At 44.3% G+C, this 12,170-nt stretch overlaps 1 long non-coding RNA gene across 1 annotated transcript; it reads right to left on the minus strand.

Annotated features, from left to right (window-relative positions):
- Window positions 1–1,500: 1,500 nt before the first annotated feature.
- On the minus strand, window positions 1,501–5,093 carry LOC121089765. Its single transcript, XR_005828344.1, has 2 exons — window positions 2,332–5,093; window positions 1,501–2,292 (listed from the first exon to the last, which is right to left on the minus strand). It is a non-coding gene; the product is annotated as an uncharacterized LOC121089765 (long non-coding RNA).
- Window positions 5,094–12,170: the final 7,077 nt, after the last annotated feature.

Raw genomic sequence — 12,170 nt, forward strand, 5'->3', positions numbered from 1 at the left:
TCTTTTAAGATTGAAATGAGCAAAGCTTTTAAAGAGTAAGTACTTAAGTACTTTTATAAGAAGGTAGTTTCAAGTTGTTGGACAGGGAAATGCAAATTACTGTGTCAGTAGCTTGGAGGAAGCTCTTGTATGTGATGACACTTTCAGTCCTACCAAGAAAACTCAGATCTCCGTAGGATAATAGCTTGAATGTAGAATGAGGTAAAAACCATGATGATGTATGGTAAATAAAATGCCTTAGGTATTTAAGTTACCCAACTCAGTTAAAATACGTGCAACGCGTAAGAACGACAGACACTTGCTTCCTGGCTTTTGCTGGCTTCATCCTGTCTTTAGTAGCTATATATGCATTTCCCCCTGAAATCAGCCCATCTTAAAAGGTGCTCAACAAAATGTGCTCTACTGGTTTTCTTCCCTGCAGGCCAATCTACTATTACGAGTGGTTGGACTTGATCTTAAAGGTAGTTTCCAGTCTAAGCAGTTCTGTGATTCTATATTATGCCTTCCCCCCAAGAGGAAGAAACAAAAAGAGCAGCAAACCTTTTCTGTCGGGTCATGCTATTTCTACAGCTGATGTGAGCTAATTGTGCAGTGGAAGAAGAGTCTCCCAGACCAGAGTGCCTCAGCTGTCAGAAGCCTCTTCACCATAAAGGCACTTGTATCTGTGCCTATTATTTCAACTTTCTTCCTCTGCCCAAATAAAGGAAAGTAAAGCTGCAGGTAAAATTTTAGTAAGCAACCAGAGCTCTATGCTAGAACAATGATACATTAGCAGTCTGTCCTAGACTGAAGTGCCATACCTGATCAGTCTTAAAGTCCTAGTGCCAGGGTAAGGAAAAGTGTTTGTTTACAGTGAAAAAGAGCTTTCTAAATGTCATGTGTGTCTTTCTGTGGCTTTATCTCTTTCCGTCCTCTCATCTTTTGGCTTTATGTATAGGTAGAGGGGTGGCCTGGCAGTGTTTGCAGGGATGAAAATTAAACTTTGGGGTTTTTCCCTTTTTTTTTTTTTTTTTTTTCCTTTTCCTTTTTGTTGTGTGTTTATCCTGCTGTAGACGTTTGGTGGGCTAAATTACTGTTTTACACATTTACATTCTTGCTGCTTTGCTGTATCTGTGTGTTGCCTTGGGATCCAAGTTCCATGATGGATCTGATGATGCCCAAAAGAATGTAGTTAATTTGTAATGGAAATAATAGTAATTTGTAGGTATTAGGACTAAAAGGTATTATTTAATGTGATCATTTCTATGACAGTAAATTCTGCTTTATAATATTTTTTTTGGCTATTAGCTTGGCTTTAAGAAGAAAATGTCTTCATGTGAAGTGTTCAGTGATGGAGAAGCCACTGTATCACTAAGTTGTTCCAAACGTTCATGAGTTGAAGCAGTCTAACAGATCCCAGCCAGTGATGTCTCAGTGTCTTCATTTTTTAGGTTAAGGACCTCTCTATCCGCTGTAGGTTTGAGTTAAGTCAGCCCTTAATTTTCTCTCAGGTAAACGGGCAGAGATTGTCTCTACAGTTATTACTACCGCAGTGTAATGTTTTGTCCTGGTTTCAGCTGGGATACAGCTAATTTTCTTCTTAGTACCTAGTGCTGTTCATATAAAATGTTGTGGTAAACATCCTTTCTGAAGATGACAATGGAAATGGATGCAGCGTTTCAGTAATGGCTTCACTAATGCTGTCTGCAGGAGGAATACATAATTCTCTTTCTGCCTGATGTTCTTCATGGGAGTCTCTGCTCCATTGGTCATGCATGCAATGTGGTGCATAGTGTTCAGGAGAGGAATGACACTGGGAAAAATGTGGAACCAGAGCAGATAATCAGCAGGTTTTGTTACTGTGTTTGGGCATGTTAAACCATCAGGCTTGACTAAGTTCCCCTAACAAAGTTACCACCTTCAGTCTTAAGTTATTACAACTGTATGACTGTTTGTTCCAAATTTTGCCAACAGTGGATTGAGAGAAACCGTATCTGAATAGCATTGACACCTGGACAGATTCCTGGGATAGTCCACTAGAAACATCCCCTGAGGGTCACAGTCCCCCCTTCACCTATGTTTTGATACCTGTCAAGTGAAATAAACCTCATGCAGACAAAACTGGGATAGAACAGCTGTTTTTTGTTTACGTTAAAAGCCCTAAATCCAGATACTTGTTATTCTGGCTTTCTCATCCTTTCCTTTCTTCCTGCTTGCTTGCAGTTTAATGAAAAACTGTGAGCCGCCTAGGGAAGGGGCTGTTTTTTTCACTACCGTTTCTATTGTGCTTAGCACAAAAATCCTTTGATGCTGCTTGGGTTCTCTGCCCAGGCTTGCAAGAGGGATCCGTACCTAATCAACAATGACTGGCATTTAAGCAGCAAGCACATGGTTGTCCAAGGATAGCTCTGCTTTTGACAAAAACCTTATTGCAAGCACCTGACCACCTGCTCCTACACATGTATAGGAGCCCTGTCAATCTGGGAGAGTTTAGTGACTGATGTGAGGACTACTTGAGCAGGTCCTTTTACCCATGGCATGTCTTCAGATGTCCTGATGTGCTCCGTCCTCAAGTCTGTAGCCCTCAGTTTTTCTTTCCTGGTGAAGTATCCTAACTATTCTGGCTGTATTTCATCCCTCTGCTTAAAACAACTGCCTTTCAAGCTAGAAAGTAAATGATTGCGCTAGAGAGAATTACAGTGAGATAGCAAACACCGCAAGAATATCCTACACCTTGTTTTTTAGATTTTTTTTTTAAAGCCTTGCATTATTCATAAATGTGCATCTGTGGCACAGTGTAATCAAATTCAGCATGGTGCACTGAATACATACTACGTATTTGTGCTGCAGGAACTTAAAATATGTGCATAGGAAACCAGTCCAGACTTCACACTTCTCTTAACCCAGTTGCTGTGGAAGTTTAATAGGTGCTAGTGAAATGAACAGAATTTAAGTCAAATAAATTTGCAAATCTTTTGGCTTTCCTGTTGCAGCTTGTTCCTGAGTATGGAGCCATAACTTTGGTGCTTACAGGAATAGTGGTGGTAGGAGGTATGAAAAGTAATGTTACAGCACCAGGCACGCACCTGGGACTGGGGGTGAGGCAAGAGATGATTCTTGCCTTGAGACTGGGAAAAAGTTATATTTGAGGCTTGCTTTTTTTCAGCCTCAGTTTATTTATGGTTGTAGACCCTTGACTCTCCTGTTCCCAGCCATTTGTTTCTGCAACACAACAAACCAGAGCAAGGAGCTGATCTGGCTAAAAAAAAAAACCACAGAGCAAATGATGTTCTGGGTGGTCTCAGCTGTTCAGCTCTATTGTGGCTCATTATGTTGTCTCATCTCTCCTCTATTGCTCCACATGGTCCCAGTCCCAGCCTTTTGCTAGACTGATGCTTGTCTGAATGTTTGGGGTTTTTTTTTTCCTTCTTTCCCCATGGGATGCTACCGGTGGTTGTGCCATTCAGGGAGCTGAATTTTCCCATGGTGGAGGACTAGGTAAGTAGTGGGAGCACATGGCCAGGGAGAAGGTGGGGCAGAAAAGCCCCTTGAGAGGCAGTAGGCTTTTAGGTTGTTGTTCCTGTTGCGGAACAGCACTTTCAGATAATAATTGAAACATTAATTGTACTCAAGCCCAATCGAGTAGTATGAGAACCTCAGTGGAGATTTGCATTTAATCTCTTTTAAGTAAAACCAGAATTTAACATTTCCATGATGTCCTGTTACGCTATCTCGTTGCCCATTGTTCCTTGATGGTCCAGTGACATTTCATGGCTGTTTTTGAAGGACTTTAAAAACTATTGTACTTAGTTTTCCACAAACACCCTGTGTCAGGTTCCTAAGGAATTGAAAAAAGGAGGGAGAAAGTATTGGTAAAGGAAATGTGTAATGGCTGTGAGTAGAGGTAAGAATAAAGACTATCTTGTATAAAGTTTTTCTGAAAATGGCTTCTCATTTGTTGAAATCTCAGCTTTAATTTAAAAAAAGCAGCTTATTTTCCACACACTTTTAAGAAATGCTTGAAAAGAATAATTGCATGCAGTCTGGTGGTTCTGAAGTCAAAAGGCTCAGCTTCTGTAATCAGCCAGCCTTATGACGCAGACTGGAGGATGAAAAGTGGGACAGACCATGAGTCATCATGTGACTGTTGATACTGTAGTTGCAGGGTTTAGAGAGGTACCCAGGAGTACCTTGCAATGGGGGACAACATCGAAAAGCCAGAAATTGTAGAAGGAAGAAGAGTGATACCTGGAAGATAAATATGATTCTGATAGAGATAAGAAATGTGAAGCAAAGTATAGAGAGCAATTGCATTCAAGCGTGTCTTTGAAGAGGAACTACTGATGGTTGGGAGAGTGGCTCTGTGTCAGACCGAAGTGTAACAGTACAGGTATTCACAGCCTCCCACTTGCTTTTGCATGTTAACCTCCAGTGCCCCATTCCGAACACCTACACCCTCGGTGAATTCCTGGGAAGGAAAGGTGGGCTCCTCTCACTTCAAACTGAGTGTTGGTTTGCTTAACTACTAAGTTGCTGCCAGCTCCCTCATTCATGGTGCTCCCCATGTTTGTGTAGAGGATCTTGTACCCTGCCGCATGCAGATGTATTCCCACTATACTTCTTTGCATTTAATTCCCTTTTATCAGGAGCCTAAGCTAGAGCAAAACTTCTTCACTGTCTATTCCAAGATGCCCACAGGTATGAACAACTTGTATCCTAAAACTGCAACACCGTTGACCTGAGTCAGTGTTTATTTAATAAAATTACTAACATTATCTTGTTAAAGGGAAAATGCAGAACCCCAAATGCATACTTTCTCTTCCCCATCACTTCCCCTTTGAAGTCCTCGCACTGCTGGACAGCACTGCTTCTCCCATACTGCCTCTGCCGGGCTTTGCTGAGCCTGTGAGGGAGTATCACCCTTCAGTACCTCTAAAGTGGAGTTTGCAGGTTTATTCGGTTCTGTGCTGTCTCAGAATAAGTTTCTATTTTTCCACCTCAGGGTGAATTTTGTGGCATTGTCTCCTACTTCATGATGAGTGACCAAACAATAGTTCTTTTTATGTAATGCACTGTCTTGCCATCATAACTACAACCTCTCCCCAGCCCCTTTGCCAATGGAAAGTAGAACGCTGCTTTTAGAACCCTTTCAAAATAATTTCATTCTGCTTAGGCTGAACAGTACTATAAATTTGAATAAAAATAACATTATTTTCAGATTATGTTTTTATGATAAAAATCAGCCTGTTCCTCCAGCCTATAGGACAAAATTCTACTCAAAGTTTGTGCTAACAGTAATTTTATTTGTATTGACACACATCTCGTTGAAGCAATATAAAATGATGTCATGTTTTGTTCTAGCTAGAAGGGCTGGGATTTCACCTAGGCTGTAAAATCACCTGACATGTCTTGACTTACACATGCATTAATTGCACAGCCACCTCCCAATGCATTAGGAGTTCAGGATATATAGTTTGATCTGCATTTTACTGTGCTTTTATTCCCTCATGGAGTCACTCCAGCAATATAATCAATATTCACTTTTTCTAAAATAATTTTTTTTGGGGGCTTAAAAGGGTTGTGAAGACCATTAGTGTTCCATCAATAAATCTGAAACTTCTGTTGCATCCTCATGAGATGTGTTAACTTAAAAAAAACAACAACCCTGAAACAACTTGGAGATTGAACTGCTAATACTGCCTTGTACAGTAGTTGTATTATAAAAAGACACAGAAAAAAATGTGGTGTTTATTTTACTGAATTAGAAGAAGCACCTACAACCTGAAGACATATCAAAAGGAAAGTAAACAAAACAAAAAACATAAAAAACCCCCAACAAAACCCCCCAAAATAAAAAGGAGACACCAGAAGAATGCATCCAACTGGAATAAATAATGGTCAAAGTTAGCAGATGTAGTTTGAACACCCTCTGATGAAGCTTAGCCCAGCACTGAAACTTGGGGTTTAATTCCCAGCTGTGCCTTCCAGCTGTTGCAGAAGCGGCAGCTCAGTGCCTCACCTCCCTTGATCCACCTTGAAGTTGTGCTTTACAAAACTAACAGGACCTTGCTACCCCAGAGCCCTGGGGGATCTGCCCTTTAAGGGGGCTCCCTGTCCTGCTCCCCAGCTGTAACTGAGGAGGTCCTGACCTGGATGGGCACATCACCAGCCACCGAGTGCCTACAGGAACACAGCACTGGGTCTCTGCCACACCCCGGGATGTTAAAAACCAGTAAATCCCAATGTTGTTCTTTCTAAACAAAGCAGTACCAGATTTCCTTTCAAAGAGGGGTGTCCTCCTGTTCATTACCCCTCTCATCACTCCTCCCAATCCTAATAGTGAGACCATCTAACTTCTTGACGGTGCAAAGCTTTTGAACACTGAGGTTGTTTCCTGATGATGGGCTTGCCTGGAGGCCTCTGCTATGCATTTCTTGGTACACCATCGTAAGAAAAGTCCTGCTGAAGCTGCCAACAAAAAGGCATCAGCTAAGGAGGAATGCATGTGTGGATGATGAGATCTGGCTCACCCTGCATTTCAGCATGGCTGCTGACAAAGTACTCTGGAAACACCTTGGTTTTTTCCTTCTCCAGAGGAAGTGTGAGACCCTAGATGAACCTAGATGCCAGAGTTTCTGAAACTGTAGTCAGATGAGATGATGTCCCATGAATGGATGAGAAAGGGAATAAGCTACGTGGGTTCAAGGACTTCATGGCTGGTAATGGAAGAAACTTCAAATGGCCTGTCTAGGCAGGACAGCATTCCCATGCATGTCGTGCAGCATCTCTCCCTTATTGAATCTTATCTGCAGATAAGAAAAAAACCACTTCTGTCTACAGGACTACTTGATAAGCACCTTTTTCCAGAATCCAATTTACAATAAACCAAAATCCTGCTGTCAGCTATGGTGTTCAACGGTTTGCCTTCTCAGAGGATGCAGGCTATCGGCTCTGCCACTGTCCTTCCCCTCCCTCTACTTCCAGAGCTCTCAGGAGATGAAAGCACAGCCTTGGCCTCAGGGACACAGCCTCTGGTAGGGTTCTCCTGCCACTGCCTTCAGCTGGGAGTTGATTTGCAGACAAATGTGTCACACTGGAATGATCTCCTCCACATTTTGTGGTCCCGTTTCCCTGGACTGACAGGGTTTGTGCTCGCTAATGGTACATTGCTCCATTTTTCAGGGTCTGCAGCAGCTAGCACTTTTATCTGTCATTACCACCTTAGGGTACTTGCTAGCTAATCTAGGACAGATGCATTAAACAACTCATTTTCCTACAAAAAAACAACACTTCTTACTTAATGGGGTAAAATCTGAAGACTGTATAATCTTTTGAAAAGAGTAAATACAGTAAAGGAAATCTGCACAAGGAAATCTGCAAAAACTTCATGCATCTCTATGATTTATCAAACATGAACTGAGATGCCAAGCATGTCACAGCAATATGTACTGCAAATCTTACTTCTTCTGTGGATGCTGTAAATGGGAGAGCACTTAAGAACAGACAAAGCTGGGAGCCACTGCATTGCAATCTGTAACTGGTTCCCAAGACTATTGTGCTACTGGGAAAGTTTTACATGAATGATCTGACTATAAAAGGCTGTAACTGCCCCCATGACATTATGAGGGTTGTTAGTTGTCCAAAAAGCTTGTAAAAATGTGTAATAAAATTAAAAAAACCCTAAAGAATTGTGAGACTGTAGCTCTGTCAACCGAGTTGCACACAGCTATACTCAGTTGCCAGTCTGAGTACTGCAACCTGCAGAAAGCAGATCTTATGCAAAGCTTTTTTTTTTTTTTTTTTTTTTTTTTTTTTTTTTTTTTGGGGGGGGGGGAGGGGGCAGAAGCAAGGAGCCCTGAGTTATTTACATCATTTGGGGCAGCCTCAGAGCATGTGTCACCTCAGAAAGTGGCTTTGTTTACCATAAAGCGCGAGGTAAACCCTGGGAAACTGCTGGAACTGCACTTAATGTGGACTTAGATATAGGTATTTATGTATAGCACAGAAGTAGTTTAGATTCTGGATGTTTTGCATTTCCTGTATATTTGTATGTCATTAAAGTTATTAACCTCTTTTCTAAATTCAAACCAAAACACTGCATGACTGTTTTGCAGCTATACCTTGGCTATTTTTATCTGAATAGTTAAAAAGACATGTATATGAAACTCAAGCTGCCCAGAGAGATCATTAATATTACAACAAAATGAATCCTGACAGCAGTCAGTGATTATTTCAGAAGGATCTGCCAGTGATGAAAAAGCCTTTTTTTCACCCTCTCATAAACTCAGCCCTCACCACAAAACCCTATTAAATTACGTCTCTTGCAGACAAGGGCTGAGGAAGTTTGGGATATTTTGAAGAGAAGGAAAGCATTTCTGTACCACTGTAGGATGCCCTGACAGCACATGAAGCGAGAGCCCAACCTAAGCAGGGGTGTCACTTTGGCTGGGGATAGCAGGTCACTGCATGGGCACAATGAGATGCTTTCACTTCAGGCAGAGCAACCTGCAAAAATTGCCTGTATCCAATTAATGGAGCCGTTAAAAGCTCTGTGCTGCTCAGACTCTGGCTGCTTGGGACAGAGAGAGGCAGTGAGTAGACTCTATGGGTGATACCAGTGCAGGAGATGAGTGGCCCAATTTCTTGTAGCCCCAGGGGAGATTTGGCAAGTGAAGCTCCACTGTTCAAACCCAGTTGGCAGCAGTACAAGAAAGAACTTGCGGCAAAGCATTCTGCGTAAGTTCTGATTTTTAAGAAGCTTAGTGCTCAGCCAAAATACAGGTGAGACTGGTTCTGCAGTGGGACTCCACAAAGACCCATTGCAACCACTGGGGTTCAGACTGTGGTTTTTGACACCTGCCCCCAGCTCTGCAGGCAGCCCACCACGCTAACCACAGGCTTTTTTAAAAAGGTGCAATGAACCCAAAGTATTTACAGAAAAAAATAATAGATTAACCTAATGAAGATCAAGTCTTCATATCGACATACAGAATCTAGGTACACTAATGATTTTATTAGTACCTCTCAAATCCATCTGCAGACTTCAGATGAAAAATTTGGCTTGCTGTATAATAAAGTAGGCTTTAATTTGTGTTAACGAGAAAAATCTACTCATTTGATTCTGTTATTTTGTCTACCTTTAGGCAGCTGCACTAGAACAGACTACAGATGAAAGTACTTTAACATACATCAAGCAGAGCAAAACAAGATCTAGTATCTGAGGCACGACTGTTGCAGACTGTGCCGCACTCGGTATGTGTTTGCAGCCAGCCAGGCATGTGGGTGTATGACTGTTAGCTGTTGTTTTCCCCACTCAGAAAAATGTGGTAATTTAGCAAAGGTGCAGAGCTGTGTTCCAATTTCCCCTGAGCAAGACAGCAAGGTAGCTGTCAGTCCAGTGGGCATCACCTGTGACCTTTGAGGCGAAAGTGGGAACACCAGACCATATCTCAGGAACCAGTCAGAGATTGCAGCACCTGTGATTCACAGGAGCAGAAAGCAATACCCCCCACCAGACAATGTGCTGCAGCTTGGGTTCCTGGGTGCTACTGCTGGCTAATAAGCCTCTCTAACACAAGTCATTGGCTACAGGCAATAGTGCTGCCTTGTGAGGCTGTGCACTTTCCCTGGAGGAATGGATGCTGCCACCTTCTACAGTCAGGGAAAAGGCAGAGATGCTCTTTGCTGTTTTGCCTGCAGATAAGCTTGGCTACCAGACTGCCTGGCCAACTGGATTCAATGCCTGCTGGCAAGTGACTTTGAAACCCCGAGGAAAGAGTCTGGCAGATCACCACTAGCAAGTCAATCGTGTGGGACAGGTACAGAACTTGTGTTTTATCCATGTTCTTTATTTGCTGTTGTTAAACTCTGGCTGCTAGGATGTGACATTGGGACCTACACCTTTCCAATGGTCAAGTCCGGTCAGTGCTAAGCAGGTCATAACCAACATCTTAAAATCTGGTTCATAAGTAGGACAGAAAGGCTGCCAGGGTGTCTGTGGGGATCTGTATCCGACACACCACGAGGCACACGGGCTCTGCTGCTGAGGCTTCCTGTGCTGTGTCCTGGGAGGCATCACTGTGCGCTGGACCCTTGCAGCCTCCAAGCAACACTGCATCCAGAACAGGTGTAACAGAGCATAAGATCGCTCTCCAAAAGAAGGATGGTTGCTGCACAAATGTTAAACATCTGACTAGGATGCTGCTCTAATACTCCCGGGGCAACCGGTTTGCCTCACAGTCTCCCTTGCATCTGTATGGCATCTTAATGCCAGCAAAGGCACAAGCTGGACTAGCAAACACAGCATCAGCTTTCAGAGTGTAAATTGCAGTAATGCTTCCTTCAAAAGCCCAGGTTTACTCCCTTGTCTGGGGCAGCACCGGGATGTGAATGATTTACTCACTACTCCTCTGTTTCCTCTCCTTCACAGGTCTTCCCCACTTGTACTGACTACTGATTCAAAACATGGGTTTTAGGATTGCTCATTTGCCTCTAAAAGTCAAGCAGTGGCAGCAGCTGGGATGTGGATGGCCAGGACCTCTCTCTGTCCTCATGGAAGCTTAGATCCCATCTGTAACTGGATCCCTTTTATCTGTAACACAGCAGGCAGCTCCCTTGCAGTAGCAAAAGCTGATACCAGCTACCAGGCTGCGATAGTCCAGATTTATTAGGCTGACTGCCACTTGACACAAATCTTCAGATTGAGATTTGCAGGTGCTGTAGCAGAGAAAAAGCACTTTTCTTCTCTGTCTCTTCATTGCCCTATCGAAGAATTTAACAAAACCTCATGCTGCAAATGATCAGCTGTGGCATAAAGCGGCTGCTGCTCCCACATTCCACTCTTACTTCATTACCTGTGCATCATCTGTAGTGTGGAGTGGCCCAAAAGCTGTGAAGAAGCTGCTCAGGCAGCACCTCACTGAGGTTGGGGGCAAAGAAGCACAGCAGGTTTTAGAGGGAGCAACCTGTTTGTGGAATAAGATTCACCAGGTCCCTGGGACCTCTCTAATCCCATTGATTCCTGAAAGCAGGTCATCAGCACAGTATCAAACACATGTTAACATACCAAACGCGAGGATCTTGTGCTGTAGCCTGTGGTTACTGAATACCCGTAAACAACAAGCTAAAAGTGAGGAATAAAACAAAATGCTGCAAGGAGCTGCTGCAAGAAAGTGTCAGAGCACAGCAGCCTTCTTGCTGGGGCAAGAGGCAGAGACCATTGCTCTCACTGATGTTGCACAGCAAAACTAAATGAAAAACAGGCCACTAACAGCACTTGGAGAAGTTGGCACACGCATGTAAACTCCGTGGCTTTGTTCAGGGTTCTCCTCTTTCTCCTCTTCCTTTGTCTAATCTGTCCCATACCCTGAGGTAAAGCACCTACACAGCTCTGGTTGTAGACCCCATCTATTGCCTGCTGGACACTGAAAGTTGCTCCATTTGTGTGCAGAATCTGGTCACTTCTACACCCCTGGTGGCGCAATACAAATGTAACTTGTGGGAGCTTTTTGGAGCAGCGGTGTACCTACCACAGCATTTGATGAAGGACTGAGTATTTGGGTAGTGGTATTAATCAGCAAAGGGCACAGCCTGTGCACACACACGTTAGTGTGACGTGCAGAGCCACGGGTATTTGGCAGAATGTAACACGTAGTCTTGCCTGTGCCATCAAGGCGCACCCAAGGCTCCCACTGTAGCACAGGCTTCAGGCAAGGGAGCACCAGGACCCTCGGTGCCAGTGAAATCTCGCTGACTTGAGGGCTGAGGGATTTTAAGTCACTTTTCTTCCTTTCCTGCGTGTCAAGGTGTGCTCCCCAGCCACCTCGTCGAGCGCCAGAATAACAGAGCGAAAGTCCCCGCGGGATGCCGGGCGCCCCGGGGGCGTGTGGGTCAGGCAGCGGGGAGGATGGGGAGGATGCCGCTGCCCCAGCGCGGGGTAACGCAGGAGGATGAAGGCCGTTCCTCTGCGAAGGCACGGCGCGGCGGCGCTCGGAGCACCGGGCCACGGGCATTTTAACAGGACCGGCTTCGGCGGGGCACCGCCGGCTCGAAGCGCCAGCGCGGCTTTCCCCCGCAATTTCGGACAGGCGCCGCGTACCCCCCGCCCCGGACCGGCGGCGCCCCTCCGCAGGGGCAGGCCCGGCCCACCCCATCCCCTGTCCTCCCCTCCCCGCCGCCTTGCGCAGCCGCGC

This window comes from Falco naumanni, chromosome 6 (genome assembly GCF_017639655.2).
Source record: "Falco naumanni isolate bFalNau1 chromosome 6, bFalNau1.pat, whole genome shotgun sequence".
In the NCBI taxonomy this organism is placed as follows: Eukaryota; Metazoa; Chordata; class Aves; order Falconiformes; family Falconidae; genus Falco; species Falco naumanni.